The sequence below is a fragment of the Lacerta agilis genome, chromosome 1 (genome assembly GCF_009819535.1).
Source record: "Lacerta agilis isolate rLacAgi1 chromosome 1, rLacAgi1.pri, whole genome shotgun sequence".
NCBI lineage: Eukaryota > Metazoa > Chordata > Lepidosauria > Squamata > Lacertidae > Lacerta > Lacerta agilis.
In genome coordinates, this window is record NC_046312.1 from 9,018,132 (window position 1) to 9,039,118 (window position 20,987).

Genomic DNA, 20,987 nt, shown 5'->3' on the forward strand with positions numbered 1-20,987 from the left:
CTCCCACTGGGCTGGGGGTGGAGTGTGCTCCCCCCCCACCTCCTTCCCCACCTCTCGAGCATCTCAGCAGGACATTCGGCTAGGGCCCTCTGGAGCCGCTCCGGAGATGCTGCGAGAGCGTCACCGCCTCTTAGCAACTCGCCTAGCAACGAGCCCAACATCTTTTCCCTCTGGACCAATCCGGGAAGGAAGGGAACATCTGGGCGACCGCCTCCCTGCTTCTGGGGAGAGAGGGAGGCGATGAGCTCGACAGTGACTGGAGGGACCCGCAGGAGCTGGGCTGGCTTGTTGCAGCCACGGGAGAGGCTATTTTTTTTTTTTGCCGAAGGGAGCGTGGGAAAGAGGAGACAGCCCCCCACCGCCCCAGCCAGCACCCCGCACCTCTTTGGCATGTGCGCTCCTGCAGCGACTGGGAAGGTAAACCGGGAGATCCCGACTTCTTTTTCTCCCCGTTTTCTTATTCTGAGCTTTAGGCTAGGACTTTGCCTGCTTTGTCCTCACCAGGACCGAGTCTCCTCCGTCTGCTTCCTCGTGCGCTCCCGGAGCTCGGCGCTGGCGAGAGTGCTTCTGTGCATGCACAGAGAGACTTCCCCAAGCTCCGCCGAGGAAGCGTGCAGCGCGGGCAAAGCTTCCAGGCGCCTGAGGGTGGGGAAAGTAGCATCGAGGCGAAGAAATGGAGCTGGCTTGTGCCTAACTGCGCTACTGGACCTCTCAAACCCAGTTTGAGTGGGGCGGGGAGATCATTTCCCCTGGCACGGCTACCTGAGATCTTTTAGGATAGGATAGGGACTGAACCTGGGACATTTCCCCTGCAAAGTGTGTGCTCTTCTTCTTCTCAGCAAGGCCGAAGCTTCCCCCAGCTAAGAACAGGGTGGCTTCATGATCCACCCAATAACCCGCCCCCTCTCCTAGTTACCTAGTTCAATGTCCAAGGATGTATCTTCAAGTCAGCTATGACCAGGGCCAGCCCATGCATGAGGCCAGGTGAGGCGACCGCCTTGGGCGGCAGAGCCCCAGGGGCAGCGGATCGCAGTGTTGATCTCCCTACTGCCTTCTTCCTGATGTCAATCTTCACTCACCCCTTCTTCCCTAGCAGGGAGGGGGCGCACCCCAATTTGGGGTTTGCCTTGGGTGCCGAAATGTCTTGGGCCAGCTCTGGCTATGACACCCTGTGACCAGCATCTCAGTCAAAATGAACCCCCTCTTGACAGATGAGGTAGCTTTCCTTCTCTCCCTCGTTTTAACCTCGGTGGTCTTCCTGTAGCCTATATATTTGCTGGGAGGTGTTTGCTTGGTGGCTTGTGCAGGAAGTTTCTCTCTTTGCCCCTGGAGAGATCCAGTCGTATGGGGAAGAAGGACAAGAGAGGTGGCGGCAAGGAGAAGACCAGATTTCAGGAAGAGAATTGTGTGTGTGTGTGTGTGTGTGTGTGTGTGTGTAAGTGTGTAAATTCATACTCACCCTGGTGCCAATTTGCAACTCCTCGCTCACCCCACCCGGATACTCATTACTGTATTATTATTTTTCTGGAGAGTCCCCAACACAACCCCACCTTGCAAGCCTCTGAGTGTTCGAAACTCTGAAAAGTAACCATAGAAACACTACTAAAAGTTCTTCTCATCCATGTGAAGCAGCCTCCTCCCTGGATGAAATAACTGTCTATATATAGAGAGCTCATATACGTGCCAATATGGAGGGATTAGGCGCAGATCAAAATACCCGTTTTGTGACTTGGAGCTGAGGCTCATTCTCTGGCGGTGTTTAGAGATGGTGCCTATTGCCCGGGCAGTGCGTTCGATTCCTTAAGATTTAATCTTCTATTTTATAATTTTAGATTCCAATCATTTCCGCTGCGGTCATTTGTTGTCGTTGTCCTTGCTTTTGCTGCACGTGCCACTTTTTAAATATATATATATATATATATAAACTATAAAGGCTCGCCGTAACACTTCTCAGAGAATTAATGAAAAATAAGCTAGCTGTCTGCAGTTTTTCTCTTGGCGCCTTTGAATTGACACTATCCTGTGTTTCTGTGCTTTCTCCATTCGGCAGGCATTCTCTGCACTTATTTGTAGGGATCTATCTATACCTACACGAGAAATTAGATAGATAGAGCAATTATGATTCAGTGCCTTAGAGTGTGTGACTTATTGGGGAAAGGCTGTAGCTTAGCAATAGAGCATCATTGTTGATGCAGAAGGTCCGAACTTCAATCCCGGGCATCTTCAGGATAGGACTGGGAATATCAGGGAGAGCCACTACCAGGCTACAAAATATTAAGCTAGATGGATCCAGTTGTTTGACTTGGTATAAGACCTATGAGCTAGGAAGTCCCCTTGGCAATTAATCATAGAATTGTAGAGCTGAAAGGGAACCCAGGGGCCATCTAGTCCAACCCCCTGCAATGCAGGAATCTCAACTAAAGCATCCATGACAGATGGTCATCCAACCTCTGCTTAGAAACCTCCAAGGAAGGAGAGTCCACAAGCTCCCGGAGGAGACAGTTGCACTCAGAAGTTGGCTTTAGCCAAACCTTCGTTCCTCAGACCCTCATCTGCAATAGGATAATAATGCTGACCTACCTTGCAGGGTTCTTGTGAGGATTACTGAAGATAATGCATGTGCACTATCCCCCCCATCGTTCAGCCCGGACACTGAGATCCAGCGCCGAGGGCCTTCTGGCGGTTCCCTCATTGCGAGAAGTGAGGTTACAGGGAACCAGGCAGAGAGCCTTCTTGGTAGCGGCCCCTGCCCTGTGGAATGCCCTGCCATCAGATGTCAAGGAAATAAGCAGCTATCCTATTTTTAAAAGACATCTGAAGGCAGCCCTGTTTAGGGAAGTTTTTAATATTTAATGCTGTATTATTTTTAACACTCGATTGGGAGCCGCCCACAGTGGCTGGGGAAACTCAGCCAGATGGGTGGGGTATAAATAAATTATTATTATTATTATTATTGTTATTGTTATTGTTATTACTATTATTATATTAAACATTCATAAATCATGGGGATTTCATCAATATTGCTATTTGATCAATTGAAAAAGCAATAGTTTAACAATTATACACAAAATGCAATCCATCAAGACCTTCTGCAGCATGGTGCATGAATAAAATCATTCAAAAACACAGCAAATTTTCCAAGTTTTCCAAGCCAGTGTGGTGTAGTGGTTAAGAGCGGTAGACTCGTTATCTGGTGAACCGGGTTCGCGTCTCTACTCCTCCACATGCAGCTGCTGGGTGACCTTGGGCTAGTCACACTTCTTTGAAGTCTCTCAGCCCCACTCACCTCACAGAGTGTTTGTTGTGGGGGAGGAAGGGAAAGGAGATTGTTAGCCGCTTTGAGACTCCTTTGGGTAGTGAAAAGCGGGATATCAAATCCAAACTCTTCTTCTTCTTCTTCTTCTTCATCCTTTGCCGGAATCCTTTGCCGCTAGAGTCCTTCATTGGTGCCTCTTAATTGTTTTGAATTCTGGCAGGTATCAATTATGAACTTTCATCAGGTGTCAAATGCAAAATGCCATTCCATATTGCACGATAAATACTGACAGAGACTAAATTCTACTGCAAACCATCAATCAAAAACAAAATGCCTCTGCATTTTGACTCTCGGAGACTGTCAAAAATAAAATATGCTGTGATTTCAATCTTCACATCCTACCAAGTTTCAAATGTTGAAATAAAAACAGACCATCTTAGCAAATGCAGATATCTGGGGCTTGATCCCTCTAGGGGCATAGTTTTGACATGCTTATCTGTAGCTGCACAGATGAGAGGCTGTATGCACAACTAAATGTTGTTTGGCATGCAACCAACAGTGCGGGACCCCTTATGAAAAACACTCAAATCCACTGTTGGGTTGCTGGAGGCCGGGGCGGGGGGAGAGTGTCTGGATTCAGCCCTTCCCACTCTCCTTTCCTGAGCAAACAGCTGATTGGCAGGGTTTTAAGCTCCTTCCTGCGTGCTCCAATTGGGATGACCAAGTTTCCTGAGTATATGCGGAAAAATTTCCAAAAGTGGAGAGGGTGCCTGCCCAATGCTCCACCTCAAAGTTTGCAGAGGGTAGAATTCAGAGGTATTTTTAAGAAAAGGTCGGACGGCCCTCTGTCGTGGACGCTTTAGCCGAGATTCCTCCATTGCAGGGGGTTGGACTAGATGACCCCTGGGGTCCCTTCCAACTCTACAGTTCTGTGATTCTGTGAGATACTTTGGAAGGCATGCTGGTGCACTTAAGAAACCCAGACTTTTAATTTTTTGTTTTAAGAGACCGTGCTAGTAAAGGAAAACACGTTGTGATGCTTTTGTCTGGATGGTCAATGCAGGTTATCAGCTGAGGGTCTTCTAACAGCCTGCCAGAGATCAGCTGGCCCATCAACCAGCCCATCACAGAATAATGTAACTGTAAGGTCTGCGACTGGACTTAACTGCCAGGGGTACTTTACCTTTACCTTTTACCTTTAAGGTTGGAAAGATTCCCCACACCTGTCTTAGGGGAAAGTGCATTCGGCAGCCACCACATCTCAGAGCACCCAGATCTTTAATCCATCTGTCGACATGGTCTCCGGAACATGAGTGGCGGCACTACGGTCCTCATCCAATGCTCTAGAGGTGTTTAATAGACTCCCCCAAATCGTCCTCTCCAGTGGAAGACCGAGAGATGGATTGTGGAGCCGGGTCTTCTATGGCCCTCTGCAATTAGGATTAATTATGTATATGCAGGGTTTCGCCCCCCCCCCACAGCTGATTTCCTAACCACACTTAAGTGGTGCCATCGAAATCAATGGGACTTACTTCCAGATCAATAGGTTTGAGGTTGAACAGTTCATTCGCCAAGCACTTTTGCAAAGATCCCTTTTCACAGTTACCGTATTTTTCGCTCCATAAGACGCAATTTTTTCCTCCTAAAAATTAAGGGAAAATATCTGTGCGTCTTATGGAGCGAATGGTGGTCCCTGGAGCCGAATTGCCCAAGGGCCAAAAGCAGATAGTGCTTTTTATTTTACAAAGAGAAAAGGGGGGTGTTGAAAGGACCCCGCTCAGCAGCTGATCAGCAAGAGATCGGGAGAGAGATAAGAGTCCTGGCTCTCTTTCACCCCACCCCCTTGCCCAGGCCTCCATAGTTGAATGTGCAGCAGAGGGAGGTTGTTTGTTTCCCCAGTGACATCTGTCTGGAAACTGTAGAAATGGCTCCCTTTCCTCAGAAGCTGCAGAAATGTGAGTTGAATCCCATAAAAATGGGGCTTTTCCTCTTTGCTTTTCCCCCTTTGCAAAAGGAGCTTTGCTTTTCTCCCTTTGCAAAAAAGCTGCGAAACTTTTAGCTGATCCTCAGAAAAACATGGCTTTTCCCTTTGCAAAAAAGCTGCAAAACCTTTAGCTGATCCTCAAAAAAACCAGGGCTTTTCCCTTTGTAAAAAAAGCTGCAAAACTTTTAGCTGATCCTCAGAAAAACAGGGCTTTTCCCTTTGCAAAAAAAGCTGCAAAACCTTTAGCTGATCCTTAAAAAAACAGGGCTTTTATAGGAAGAAAACCAGAAAAATATTTTTTTTTCTTGTTTCCTCCTCTAAAAACGAGGTGCGCCCTATGGTCCGGTGTGCCCTATGGAGCGAAAAATACGGTACCCTGTGAGGGACCAGGCCCTGGCTATGTTCTCTTTTAGGGATGGGGACCTGCCTGAGGCTGATTCCTGCCTGAGGTCACATTTGAACCCAGGTCCAGGTTTGTAAAAGAGTCGGGCCGGGGTGTAGTGGGGGAGAGAAATCAACGCTGAAGACCAGTGTGAAGTTTGGGATGCGCCATGTCGAATGCACCCCGCTTTCCGTGTTTGGAACTTGGTCAACTGATGGGTTTGGGGGCCTTGTCTGGTTTGGCAAATGTAAGGGAGCCTTTGAGCATCTCTTAGGCCACACAGCACCTGCCGGATGGGGCCAGCCTTGTATGCAAACGTAGGCTTCATATATTGAAAGAGGTAACCTGTCCTTATGAACCTGAAATGGCACTTCCCACGCAGAAGTTTTAGGGGAGCCCTGTGGGTTGCAGAGAAAACGGATGAATACTGAGCATGTTCAGTAGCCACGGAATGCTGAACACAGGGGAGGAAAATGGGGGGAAGAAGGGGGATGCAATGGAGTATCTTGGGCCAGGGCATGGCTGGCTGGCGCTAGAGTAATTGCATGCCCTGCTTTGCAGAGGACAGTTCTTTCTCTGAAAGAATCCTCTATCAGAAAGGCTGTATCTACTGTGATCGCCGAAGAATTGATGCTTTTGAATTATGGTGCTGGAGGAGACTCTTGAGAGTCCCATGGACTGCAAAAAGATCAAATTTATCCATCCTTAAAGAAATCAGCCCTGAGTGCTCACTGGAAGGACAGATCCTGAAGTTGAGGCTCCAGTACTTTGGCCACCTCATGAGAAGGGAAGACTCCCTGGAAAAGACCCTGATGTTGGGAAAGATGGAGGGCACAAGGAGAAGGGGATGACAGAGGATGAGATGGTTGGACAGTGTTCTTGAAGCTACTAACATGAGTTTGGCCAAACTGCGGGAGGCAGTGAAGGATAGGGGTGCCTGGCGTGCTCTGGTCCATGGGGTCACAAAGAGTCAGACACGACTGAACGACTGAACAACAACAACAACAAAATCTACTGTGAGTCTGGCTTAAGCTGATAGGGAAAAAGAAATGGAAGGAGTGAGAAATGGGGGCAGGGTCTTGAACCAACAGTTAGCAGCACCTGGAGAGGTGAGTTGCATTGCGTTGCTATTTAAATCCTAGAACCCCTGTTTCTAAATTTGCATCCGAATGTATAAATTAGCAAGGCAACCTCCACAGAATCACAGAACTGTAAGGTTGGAAAGGACCCACCAGCGTCATTTAGTCCAGCCTCCTGCAATGCAGGAATCACTGCTAAAAAAATCCCTGACAGATGGACATCCAAGCCTCTGTTTAGAAACTTCCAATGAAAGAGAGTCCACCACCTTCCGAGGTTATCCGTTCCACTGTCAAACAGTTCTTGCTGTCAGGAAGATGTTGAGTCAGAATCTCCTTTCTTATCATTTGACTCCTTTCATTCGGGCCCTACCCTCCAGAGCAGTTGAAAACCAGCTTGCTCCATATCCCATGGGACAGCCCCTGATGATGGTTATCCTATCTCCTCTCAGTACCCTCTTTTCCAGGCTAAACACACACAGCTCCTTCAACAGTTCCTCATAGGGCTTGGTTTCCAGACCCTTAATCATCTTGGGTTCCAGCTTGTCAACTTTTGGCCAATCGCTGGAAGACTCTTCTGGTTCCTATACGTTTTAAACATCTCTCTCTCTCTCTCTCTCTCTCTCTCTCTCTCTCTCTCTCTCTCTCTGCCACATTTTACCATTTTTGTGGCAGAGTTGGGAGTTTTAGAAATTGAGTCATGACCACCTGTGCACTCTAATTATTTGGGGTTCTGCCCCATGGCCTGGGACCTGAGAAGCTAAATCGCCAGGTGAGCTAAATCTTGGCAAACTTCGACAGCTGTCTTGAAACTTGCATGTCTGACGATGGAGAACTTCCCATCACACATGAACCACACAGGATTCTTCAGCTTCCTTCTGAGACTTGAATGCCATGCAGAGGTCCCCCCCAAAAGCCAACCCTGAAGGCTCCAGGAAGAGTGTGGCCTCTGGACCATCCTGCAGGCCCACAGCTGAGGTTCTTCTACTGTTTCAAAGAAAGATCTCCACAATTCCTAAACTAGTCTGCGCAGGCAAGGGGAAAGATTGAGGGCAGACAGAAGGAAGTACATTTTTAACCCAGCGCATAGAACTATGGAATTTGCTCCTGCAAGATGATGGTGTGGCTATCAGTTTGCATGGCTTCAAAAGCAGATGGGGCAAATTTATGGAGAAAAGGGCTATCAATGGCTACTAGCCACAACGGCTATGCTCCATTGCTGGAGGCAGGATGCTCTTAAAGGAGCAGGTTCTGCTTTCAGGTTTATACGGGCATCTAGTTGGCCATTTTGAGAAGAAGCTGCTGGACTAGATGGACCACCTGGTCCATACACTCCAACGTTCCTCAGATGAAAATTGGGACCTTTCTTACTCCCCCCTCCAATTGATCTTCCTTGAACCCTCATTTTTTTGTTCACCACCCTGCAGAGCATTTCCTATCAGAAGAAGGGCAACACATCCTTGGACCTAAGCCTTTTCCGTTGCTCCGAGACTTCAGGAAACGAGGCACCCGAATAGCAGGCATTTTCAGGGTATTGCTTTCCAGAATGTGGCACCTAGACTGGTGACCGGGAGCGGCCGCTGGGACCATAAAACACCGGTCCTGAAAGACCTACACTGGCTCCCAGTACATTTCAGAAGAATTGATGCTTTTGAATTATGGTGCTGGAGGAGACTCTTGAGAGTCCCATGGACTGCAAGAAGATCAAACCTATCCATTCTCAAAGAAATCAGCCCTGAGTGCTCACTAGAAGGACAGATCCTGAAGTTGAGGCTCCAGTACTTTGGCCACCTCATGAGAAGAGAAGACTCCCTGGAAAAGACCCTGATGTTGGGAAAGATGGAGGGCACAAGGAGAAGGGGACGACAGAGGATGAGATGGTTGGACAGTGTTCTCGAAGCTACTAACATGAGTTTGGCCAAACTGCGAGAGGCAGTGAAGGATAGGCGTGCCTGGCGTGCTCTGGTCCATGGGGTCACGAAGAGTCAGACACGACTGAACGACTGAACAACAACAACAACATTTCAGAGCACAATTCAAAGTGTTGGTGCTGACCTTTAAAGCCCTAAATGGCCTCGGCCCAGTATACCTGAAGGAGCGTCTCCATCCCCATCATTCAGCCCGGACACTGAGGTCCAGTGCCGAGTGCCTTCTGGCGGTTCCCTCACTGCAAGAATTGAAATGACAGGGAACCAGGCAGAGGGCCTTCTCGGTGGTGGCGCCCGCCCTGTGGAACGCTATTCCACCGGATGTCCACAAAATAAACAACTATCTGACTTTTAGAAGACATCTGAAGGCAGCCCATTTGATGTTTTATCATGCTTTTAATAGTCTGTTGGAAGCCGCCCAGAGTAGCTGGGGAGACCTGGCCAGATAGGCTGGGTATAAGTAATAAATTTATTATTATTATTATTATTATTATTATTATTATTAATGATGAGAGTTTGTCCTGGGCTGATGTGACACATCCAGGTGTATGCTCTGACATGCATCCCTCTCTTTCTCTCCCTCTCCCCTTTCTATCCTCTTCCCTACTCCTCCCTCTCTCCTCGATTCACTCAAACAGGTGTTTGTTCAGCAGAAACGCGTGGGAAGCAATGCGAGCAGAGCCTGTGCAGAGGGAGAAACTCATCAGGGCTGCTGAAAACACCGTAGAGAGGCGCTTCGCGGACTGATTCGGCATTACGAGGTACGACAAATTGCTTCAATGAAAGCGCCGCGCTGCAGAGCGACAACACTGTAACCAGCTGTGCTGTAGGCAAGACTCCTGTCTCAGGGATCAGCTTCCTTAGTGCACTCACTTGATGGTCTCCTCTCAGCTGCTCTGCAGTGCCACCACTGCAGGTGGGCATACGGTGGTACTGCAGGCTGTACCCTAGCAGTGATCAGGTGACTCAGGAGAGCCAATAAGGTTCCACCTGCCCCTTTAACGTGACCGACTCTGTCCCGGCTCCTCAGTTTGTAGGATTTGTTGCTTCAGAGGCACTAATGGGTGCTGTGCATTGATAGCCTTCCCGTTTCTAGACTCCCTGCTGGGTTTCTGCTTTCTGCTTTATTTATTTGGTATATTTATAATCACTTTCTTACTTACAACACAGAAAGCTGCTGCCTTGTGTCCAGCCAGACCATTAGCCTATCTTGCTTAGAATATAATTAATATTATATTTGATGCTCCAATAATAATAATAATAATAATAATAATTTATTTGTACCCCGCCCATCTCCCCAGCCACTCTGGGCGGCTTCCACCAAACATTAAAATACATTTAAAATATCACAGTTTAAAAACTTCTCTAAACAGGGCTGCCTTCAGGTATTTTCTGAATGTCAGGTAGTTGTTTATTCCCTTGACTTCTGATGGGAGGGCGTTCCACAGGGCGGGCGCCACTACCGAGAAGGCCCTCTGCCTGGTTCCCTGTAGTTTTGCTTCTCGCAGTGAGGGAACCAACAGAAGGCCCTCGGCGCTGGATCTCAGTGTCCGGGCTGATTGATGGGGATGGAGACGCTCCTTCAGGTATACAGGATCAAGGCCGTTTAGGGCTTTAAAGGTCAGCACCAACACGGTGTTATGTGGTCCCGGCGGCCACTCCCAGTCACCAGTCTAGCTGCCGCATTCTGGATTAATTGCAGTTTCCGGGTCACCTTCAAAGGTAGCCCCACATAGAGCGCATTGCAGTAGTCCAAGCGGGAGATAACCAGAGCATGCACCACTCTGGCGAGACAGTCTGCAGGCAGGTAGGGTCTCAGCCTGCATACCATATGGAGCTGGTAGACAGCCGCCCTGGACACAGAATTAACCTGAGCCTCCATGGACAGCTGTGAGTCCAGAATGACTCCCAGGCTGCGCACCTGGTCCTTCAGGGGCACAGTTACCCCATTCAGGACCAGGGAGTCCTCCACACCCACCCGCCCCCTATCCCCCCAAAACAGTACTTCTGTCTTGTCAGGATTCAACCTCAATCCGTTAACCGCCATCCATCCTCCAATAAGCTATGAAAGAATGCCAAGTATTAATTGAATTGGTTTTTCTTCCTCCCCAAAGTTTTAAATAAATCACGGCAGTCTAGCTTAAGCTCAGAGAATCCCGAAGTCTTCCGAACCCACTCCTATAAAAGGGCCCTCTTTTGCTGCCAATTTTTGTGGTGGTGATGCGATTAGGTTAAAAATAGTTCAGATATCCTTGTATGCCGCCCCTTTTAAAAATCTGAATAGAAAGAGCAAGTCAGGGAAACAGCCCACCGCCAGACCAATCTTAGACATTTCTGCTCAGACATAAACCCACACCGAGCTGTGGTGGTGGTTGTTTTTGTTAAAATTTGTCTTTCCGTAGATCTCAGGGTGGTTCACAAAATGAAATTACAACATAGGAAACTCAAAATACATAATAAGGAACAAAAACAAAACAAAACCAATAATCCCCTCTCCCACAACACATTTGAAAGGGCATTGGGTGTCAACCAGCCAAATATCTGGTTGAAGAGGAATGTTTTTTCCTAGAACCCAAAGGTTTATAATGAAGGTGCCAGGTGAGCTTCCTTAGGGAGAGCATTTCGCAAATGGGGAGCCATCACAGAAGATGCCCGTTCTTGTGTTGCCAACGTCTGGACCTCTTGTGGAGGAGACACATGAAGAAGGGCTTCAGAGGATGATCTCAGGGTCCATGTAAGTTCATATGAAGAGAGGCAGTCCTTCATATGGACCTACCCGGTTCAATGGGTCTCTGTCCCAGAATATAGCAGGGTGAATGGCAGAGGCAGGTTAGACTCTGTGGCCCAGCAGATGTTGTTGGACTACAATCTCCCATCTTCCCTGGTCATTGACCATGCTGGTTGGGTCTGATAGGAGTCGAAGTTTCCCTCCCATCTGCCTGCTCCCTGATGAGTTCTTTAAGGGGCAACCTGTGTCACCCTCCGGACTGGTTGTCAGAAGGCAGATGGTGGGGGTGGGGTGGGGTGGGGCAGGTTGAAGATGGTGGGGCCATTTCCTGTTTGCGCTACTAGATCAGCCTTCATTACCAGGGCTGGATCTACACAGATATAAAAAAACGCTATCAAAGGTCCCAAAGCAATTTACCATTCACTTTGGATTGCATCTCTATAGCACCATCTTGTGTCACATTTTTATAATGCAGTTATAACATTATAATTGACCCGTGTAGCTGAGTCCCAGATGTCTCAGGACCGCAATACCTCAAGGACCACCTCTTTCCATATCAACCTACCTGGACCCTGAGATCATCTTCTGAGGCCCTCCTCCGTGTGCCTCCTCCTCGAGAGGTCCAGAGGGTGGCAACAGGAGAACAGGGCCTTCTCTGCAGTGGCTCCCTGCTCCCTGTCTGTGGAATGCTCTCCTCAGGGAAGTTTGCTTGGTGCCTTCATTATACCACTTTAGGCACCAGGCAAAAGCATTCTTTTTTAACCAGGCCTTTGGTTGATCTGATTTACATACTATGCCCTTTAAAAATGTGGCTTTTTGTGGGGGGGGGGGCTATTGGGTTGTTGCTTTTCTTTTTATTATGTAATTTGTGGTTTTATCTCTTGATTTTATTTTGGGAACCGCCCTGAGACCCCTGGGTATAGGGCGGTAAAAGTTAAAGGAACCCCTGAACATTAGGTCCAGTCCCGGACGACTCTGGGGTTGCGGCGCTCATCTCGCTTTACTGGCCGAAGGAGCCGGTGTACAGCTTCCGAGTCATGTGGCCAGCATGACTAAGCCACTTCTGGTGAACCAGAGCAGCACACGGAAAAGCCATTTACCTTCCCGCCGGAGCGGTACCTATTTATCTACTTGCACTGTGTGCTTTCAAATTGCTAGGTTGGCAGGAGCAGGGACCGAGCAACGGGAGCCCACCCCGTCGCGGGGATTCGAACTGCCGACCTTCTGATCAACAAGCCCTGTGGTTTAACTCACAGCACCACCTGCTATATAAATTCAAATAATAATAATAATAATAATAATAATAATAATAATAATAATAATAATAATAATAATAATGTGTGTGTGTGTGCCTCACACAGTTCAAATATGCATGTTAAAGAAAAACGTTTCTGTTGACTTTTCCTTCAAAAATCTGGCATCTGCACATGGATTCTGACTAGAGGCCCTGAGGCCAAACGAGCAAAGAAAGAAAATAGAACCCCAGTCCAACCATTTTATCCCCGGCCATTTGGCAACCTTACTGTTCACGCACCAGAGCAGGAGAGAAGGTTTCACCCTTGCTCTATACTTCCTGCCCCAAGGGAAACTGGAAATGCAAAAGTGTAACAAAGACGGATGGTTGGCAACAGATTCGACGCCAAGGGCATTCTGCAAGTGCGCACACACTTCACTTTAGGTTATGAAGCAGAGGCTGCCAAGAACATCACCATATATCCCATGATGTCAGCCTCGTTGTGCCTCCTGAAAATCAATGTCAATTTCAGCTTGGCTCCAAGCCCTCCGGAATTGGTTTGTAAGAAGCTGCCTCTCGCTTCGCTCCACCTTATCTGGTTGCATATCGATTGTTTTTAAAGACAGAGATAGTAAAAAAACCACACCACCGAACAAAACAGGAGATAGTTGCCTTGGCCTTTCTAGGAATCCCAACAAACCAGAGAGCGAGATAGCAAGCAAATTCCAATTCTGGAACTCTGTTGGGGGGTGGGGCGTGGGGGGAAAGAGAAATCCCAATAAAGACAAACAGGTTCATTATTGCGGAGTGTCAGGTGCTTCAGAAATGCAGCACAAAGCACTTTGCAAGACCTAATCTTGGCATCTGGGAAGTACCTATTACTTTGCATGATGTTTCCCCAATGCCCCATAACCAGCTGATTGTCTGCGTTTCGGGTTTTTTTTGTTTGGGGTGGGGGCAGGACCGGTGCTAGGGTTTCTTGCGCCCTAGGCAGACCACCTTCTGGCGCCCCCTGCCCCCGCCCAAGTCTGCTTTAGCGGGAGGTGGGGGGTGGTGGAGAGGCAAGCAGCAGTTTCTCCGCTGTAGTGGAGAAGCTGCTGCTCGCCTGCCCCGCCCCCTGCCCCCCCGCCAAAGCCTGCTTTAGCGTGAGCCAGGGGGTGGTGTAGGGGGCAAGCAGCACCTCTCCCCTACAGCGGAGAAGCTGCTGCTAGCCCCCCGCCCCCCCGCCCAAGCCTGGCCAGCGCCCCCTCCATTTTGGCGCCCTAGACAATTGCCTAGTTTGCCTTAATGGACGTGCCGGCCCTGGGTGGGGGAGTGTCACACAAACCCCGTTGTCAGCACATCCCGGCTTAAGCAGAAGGCTTCTCAAATGCACGACAACCAGCTTCCGAAAGCACTCTGAGACTAGGTTCTGCTCCGATCTCCGAGATGCTACGTTCCTTTGCTGCCATCGAGAGAGTTCTGCTCGAAAGGACAAAAGGAAGCGCCGTTGAATGCTAAATGTTTTATTGAATTTTTAAAATAAAATTTAAAAAAATAGCTAAACTGAATGTGATCGCGAGAGGAAATACTTTTATTTTGGTTCTGGCTGGAACACCTACTTAGGTTTTTCAATGTGTCAACACTGCCACCTTGTGCCGAAAGGGAAATCTATCTTTTAAAACATACAGCTGTGAGGAAAGTCATTGACTCTGGGGTTGCGGCACTCATCTCGCGTTAATGGCCGAGGGAGCAGGCGTACAGCTTCCAGGTCATGTGGCCAGCATGACTAAGCCGCTTCTGGCGAACCAGAGCAGCGCACGGAAACGCCGTTTACCTTCCCGCCGGAGCGGTACCTATTTATCTACTTGCACTTTGACGTGCTTTCGAACTGCTAGGTGGGCAGGAGCAGGGACCGAGCAACGGGAGCACAAACCGTCGCGGGGATTCGAATCACCGACTTTCTGATTGGGAAGCCCTAGGCTCTGTGGTTTAACCCACAGCGCCACCTGCGTCCCCTGTGCAGGGCTAGCACCCCACAATTACATTGCCTGAGGTGGGTGACTCTGCCTTCCTGGTGGTGACATAGTCCTCTCTCCTGTTGCCTCCCAATCCTTTCTCTTCCTCCCTTCCCCCCCACAGCATTAGACAGGGCAGTACTAGTGCTTTCTCGGCCGACACCTCCTGCTCCTTTTTGCTTTTATATATCCATTTCTTACATTAACATGTCACCTTTTTTCCCTCCAAGGAGCTCAGAGCAGTATAGAGTGGTACCTTGGTTCTGAAACTTAATCCGTTCCGGAAGTCCGTTCCAAAACCAAAGCATTCTGAAACCAAGAGAATGTAATGCAATATCGATTAATCTGTTCCAGACTTTTAAGATCAACCCCTAAAACAGCAATTTAACATGCGTTTTTCTATCTAACAAGACCATTGATCCATAAAATGAAAGCAATAAACAATGTAGGCCTACTGCAGTCACACAATCAATCAATCAATCAATCAATCAACCAATCAGTAGCTGAACTGACTGGGTTCCACACAGTCACAAAAACAAAACAAAACAAAACAAAACAAAACAAAACAAAAAGAGCTGCAAACACAAAAATGCAAAATAAATAGCGAAAAGAGACAGACCTCAGTGTGGCACTCAAAATGGAAGCGTACCACTCAAAACGGAGCATGTTCGGCTTCCGAAAAAAGTTCACAAACCAGAACACTTACTTCTGGGTTTGCAGTCTCTGAGTACCAAGGTATTTGAGAACCAAGGTACCACTGTGCATTGTTTTCCCCTTTCTCCATTTAATCCTCTGTCAGGAATGCTTTGATGGTGTTTCCTGCTTGGCAGGGGGTTGGACTGGATGACCCTTGTGGTCTCTTCCAACTCTATGATTCTATGAACAAGCCTGTGAGAGGGGGTGTCTTGTTAATTCCCCCAACGCTCCAGCAGATGACATTCCATTTCCTCTGGAAAAAGACCTGGGGTGGACCTCCCGTATTATAGACTTCCTGCACGGTTCTGCTGGGCTCCATACATAGAGCTGATCATTGTGCAATTGCTTGCAAATGGTTGTCGTGTGATTGTAGAAAGTTGCTGCCAAAATGCAACAAAAATTGATTTTACTTCTGAAAATAAAAACAAACCGTATTTCTTTCTTTGAAATATCTATAACTTGCTTTATCAAAAATGTTTCCTAACACAATAAAGCTGGGAATAAAACACAATTGAAGCCGACAGTCCAATGGAAACAGACACACGGAAAGCCAACAGCACAATTCCTAATGGCAACTCCTCCTTGTTTGCACAGCAGGTCCCAGCCAAGTATCGACAAATACCTTAACAACGTCGAAAGTAGCCTATTTTAAGAGGAAATATGCAGAAGAAGAAGAAGATTTACATCAGGATTACCAGGGGTATTTTCCAAAAGTGAGTATGTTTCTGAGATCGAAAAGAATTTACTCCCCACCCCGGAAAAATAATAACTCTCTGATAATAGATTTTGACAAAGAAACATAACTTACAACATTACTGTAGAGAGCTAATTTCAATCCAATAGAGAGACCAAATTTATTTATTTATTTGATGCTTTAATATACTGTTTTCTGTGACCTCCAAGTGGTTTGCACAGATCACGCAAAACGATAAAAATACAAGTTTTGAAATGCCTTTGTTACTCATAGCATTTGTTTCCCAATGAATTCAGAAGGGCCCCATTTGCTTTAATTTTTCATTCCGTCTGAAGTAGAAACCCAAAGTCCCATGGCCTTTCCCAAGCCGGTGCCCTCCAGAAGCTGTAAAACTTTATTTCCTATCTTCCTCTTTCCACCTGCCCAATGATCAGGGATGATGGGGGATTCGGAATAGGGCAACGAAAATGAACCTCTCAAGCCATGTGAGCTGTACATGTGAAAAGGATCTAGGAGTCTTGGTAGACCATAAACTTGACATGAGTCAACAGTGTGACGCAGCAGCTAAAAAAGCCAATGCAATTCTGGGCTGCATCAATAGGAATATAGCATCTAGATCAAGGGAAGTAATAGTACCACTATATTCCGCTCTGGTCAGACCTCACCTGGAATACTGTGTCCAGTTCTGGGCACCACAGTTCAAGAAGGATACTGACAAGCTGGAAGGTGTCCAGAAGAGGGCAACCAAAATGGTCAAAGGCCTGGAAACGATGCCTTATGAGGAATGGCTTAGGGAGCTGGGTATGTTTAGCCTGGAGAAGAGAAGGTTAAGGGGTGATATGATAGCCATGTTCAAATATATCAAAGGATGTCATGTAGAGGAGGGTGAAAGGTTGTTTTCTGCTGCTCCAGAGAAGCGGACACGGGGCAATGGATTCAAACTACAAGAAAGAAGATTCCACCTAAACATTAGGAAGAACTTCCTGACAGTAAGAGCTGTTTGACAGTGGAATTTGCTGCCAAGGAGTGTGGTGGAGTCTCCTTCTTTGGAGGTCTTTAAGCGGAGGCTTGACAGCCATCTGTCAGGAATGCTTTGATGGTGTTTCCTGCTTGGCAGGGGGTTGGACTGGATGGCCCTTGTGGTCTCTTCCAACTTTAAGATTCTATGATTCTATGGTGTGTCAACTCTCGTTTGGGCCTTTGTAGTTTAGAGAAAATGCGAGCAAGAGGTGACATGGTGGAAGTTTGTAAAATCAGGCATGGCATGTAGAATGTGGATGGGAACAATGGTTTCTCCCTCTCTCATAACAATAGAACTCATGGAAACCCAGAGAGACTGAATATTGGAAGCCTCAGGACAGAGAAGAGGAAGGCTTTTGGGCCAGATGACCATAACAGTCCCTTCCAGCTCTACAACTCTATGATTCATGCAGCACATAGTTAAACTATGGAACTCGCTCCTGCAGTGATAGCCACCAATGTAGATGAGTTTAAAGGAGGCAGTAATGTTTGAGAATACCTGTTGCTGGAAACCACAGGAGGGGAGAGGGCTCTTGTGCTCAGGTCTTGTTTTTGTGGGCTTCCCATAAAGGCATCTGGTTGGCCACTGTGAGAAGAGGACTAGATGGACCATTGACCTGCTCCAGTAGACGCTTCTTATGTTCTTAGGTTGTAGTCCAAAATCCACTGGGAATTGGACCAGGCTGGGGAAGGTTTTGAATCCAGTCTTCTTTGCCATCTTCTGGGAATGTTGTGGGTAGCAGGAGAGGATATATTGATTAAATATTATCCTTCCTAACACGCTAGCGAGTTTATTCATACAACAGAGTACAGTCCCCTATTTACACAGCAGGAAGCTAGTTGCAGATTCGTTAGAATCTCTTAAGTTCTGTTATTCCTGGTAAGACCCTTTTGATTCCCTCCTAAAAGAATACAGACACAACAGTCTTCTTTTAAAAGTAATAAGAAGTTTACTCACATTCAGTTCACAGTTGGATCCCTGAAGGCAGGCTTTAGCTTAGAGTTACAGAAGGGGGTTTGAGTTCATCTCATATGGGAACTCATCCCACATGCAGTCCAAGACAAGAAAAGGCATCAAAAGAGGAAGGTGGCTGCATGACTGGACCTTTTGTTAGGTCTGGAAGGGTCACGCCCACCTACCTGGTCACATGCAATGGAAGGATGCTCCAGACCAGGTGTAACAGGAAGTTCAACTGGCTGGACCAACATTCCCCTGCATGTCCACTCTAGGCAAACAGGAAATGTGGTATTTGACTGCTTATGTTGCACCCCACACATCTGATGTTTCTGTTATGTACTACAGGGGTGGCCAACTCCCAAGAGACTGCGATCTACTCACAGAGTTAAAAACTGGCAGTGATCTACTCCCTTTTTGGGGGTTCAGGTCAAATTTGTTGAGCTTTTTTAGGAAGGAGGAAGGGTTCGGGTCAAAGTTGTTGAGTTTTTTTCAGGGAGGAGGTAAAATGTTGAGCTTTTTTAGGGGAGTCACAGTTGTTCAGCTTCTTTGGGGGGGAGCAAATGATCTACCGGTGATCTATCGCAGATGTAGATCTACCTGTTGGACGATCTACCTGTTGGACGTACCTGATGTACTAAATCAGTTTCCTGCGCTAACGTTCTCTATTTATCCTTTAAACTCACCTCAGCACCTGATCCTGCCCGAAGACCGGACTTGTATCTTGAAACTTTCTCTGCAGAAGCTCCAGTTCCTCGAAGATCCCGAGATCTACCTCCGCCGGTCCGTCTTGATCAACAACCTGCTGCGGAAGATTCACCTGGAAACGGAGCGGGAACGCTATGAATACTTTAAGGGGAGTCCGTGCTGCCGGACTGCCTACGCGGATGCACGAAAACGGCTGAAGTTCATGGTCCAAGAATGCCGTTCTCAATCCCTTTATTACGAAGAGCTGCATTCGTATCATATCGTGCCTTACCCTACGGAGAATGCCATTTACGGAGTGGGCTACTCGAGCGGCCACCTGGAGCAGAATTCTCAGTTGCTTATTTATAAGATGGAGTGAAGGTCGTGCTTTCTTTTCTTGTAGACCTGCCCGTTGTTTCGCTTCTGAGCGGCTAGGAGAGCTTCTTAGCCTGCTACGGCAAGGCGCTAGCTGCAACCGTAGGGAGGGGTCAAAGGTTAGTTCGCCATCTTAGGCTGCAGTGATGGTAGCTCTGTCCGAGCTTTGGCCAGCTTGGTTGCAAACGTCGCTTGGTGTCCACTTGGAACTGTTGCAATAGGGAGGTTCCTCAGAAGCAGAGAGAGAGATCTTGCGCTCAGCGATCAGTGGCTTTTCGATTTGTCCGTTATGTATATATAGATGAATTAACACTAGCAGCTTAACTAGACCACCCTTGCTTAGGAAACGTAAACTGACGACAGGAGACTAATCCATTAGTGAGGTTTTGGTGAGAATCAGAAAGGGTGGGTGGGAATGACTTCTCAGAAGGGTCAAGAAACAAGCTTTCGTTTTAAGGGAGTCCTTCGGCACCGAAGGATTCTCTGCTGTTACGGATACGGATTCCTTTTCATGCTTTCTTTCTTTTTCTTAGGGTATTCCAAGCTATTAACTGTTCTGAGATTGTTATGCTTTGCCATTCATTTGCTGGCTCGCTGACTTTGCCGGCACGCATGGTTCCTTGTTTTGGTTGGCGCTTCTGGCTTTGTGTAACTTCAGTGAATTTGGTGAGCCGGAAAAAAACGCATTCGCCCCGTGATATCACCGCTTTCTAAGCGATCCTCTTTGAGTTCCTGTCAAACTGATATGACGGTTTGATGGCAGGGTGCTTATCAGTATTAATGCTTTGGCAGGTGTGTGTGTGTGTGTGTGTGTGTGTGTGTGTGTGATTTGGGGGACAAATATATGTTTGATTCAGTGAACCATATGAAGCAGTTGTCCCAGTGTTCACAGTTGATGAAGGCATCCAGTTGAAGCTTAGGAAATGTCTTCTACAACCCTCGAGCGTGTCACACAAAGGAAGATGGCTAACAGATCAACAGAGATTGGTGAGAATGCCATTGCAGCCCAAGGTGTGTGGTGAAATTGCCAAAGAGAAGCATTAGAGAGGAGGATTAAACCAAGTCCCGATTGGCACTGCAAGCTCGTGGCAGATTTGTGCCCAATTTTTACTCTGGACTTCCGCTAAAGTAACTTGGGAACTATAGTTCGCTGAGGTTTTCCAATCAGATCCTACTACAATTCTCCGCAAACTACAATCCCCACAGTTCCCTAGGGAGGCAGAGTCAGTAGGTGGCGGTAACGGGGCCTTTCCTTTGGGCTTACATCCAAATTAAACTCAGAGAAGGAGCGAGTTTAAGGCCAAATCCACACCACATATTTAAAGCACATTTATACCACTTTAACAGCCATGGCTTCCTCCCAAGAAATCCTGGGAACTGTAGTTTGTTACGGGTTCTGCGAGTTCCTAGGAGACCCTTGTTCCCCCGTGCAGAGTTATAAATCCCATAGTTCCCTGGGAAGAGGGCTTGACGGTTAAACCACTCAGGGAATTGCAGTTCAGAATAGGGGTCTTGGCACCTTTAGCAAACTACACTTCCCAAGATTCTTTTGGGGAAAGCCACGGCTTTTCAAAGAGGTCTGATAGTGCTTTAAATGTGTGATGCAGATGTGGCCTACATCTGCATTGTGGGTGTGCCTTCCAATCTAGGGAAGTTTCTATTTGAACCTTTGAAAGCTGCATCATTCAGCATCAAATGACACAACCCAGTGAGGCATTTTCCTGAAGATGCGCTGCCGGGATGAAGTCCGTATTGTGCTGTTTACATGGGAGAAGAATCCAAAGGATTGGGGCCTCATGGGATGCCATCACTTGCGAGCATATGGATCTCTTTGTTTGGATTTGTACATTAAAAAGAAAAGAAGAAAGCTTATGTTCAAGAAGGAACAATACTGACAGATGTTATACCAGGGTGCCCTCTTAATTTCCGCAAGCAAAGCCATTGTTCTTATGCAAAAGGCAGTTAAAGCCGCCTC

General features: G+C 47.4%; 1 long non-coding RNA gene across 2 annotated transcripts; it reads left to right on the top strand.

Annotated features, from left to right (window-relative positions):
• The first annotated feature begins 225 nt into the window (after positions 1 to 225).
• Positions 226 to 19,109, top strand: LOC117061553. 2 transcript variants are annotated; one of them, XR_004428107.1, is made up of 4 exons: positions 226 to 417; positions 9,265 to 9,387; positions 15,879 to 15,994; positions 18,642 to 19,109. It is a non-coding gene; the product is annotated as an uncharacterized LOC117061553 (long non-coding RNA). The 2 variants fall into 2 exon arrangements; XR_004428100.1 differs by having other exon boundaries at positions 227 to 417; positions 15,876 to 15,994; positions 18,642 to 19,108.
• Positions 19,110 to 20,987: the final 1,878 nt, after the last annotated feature.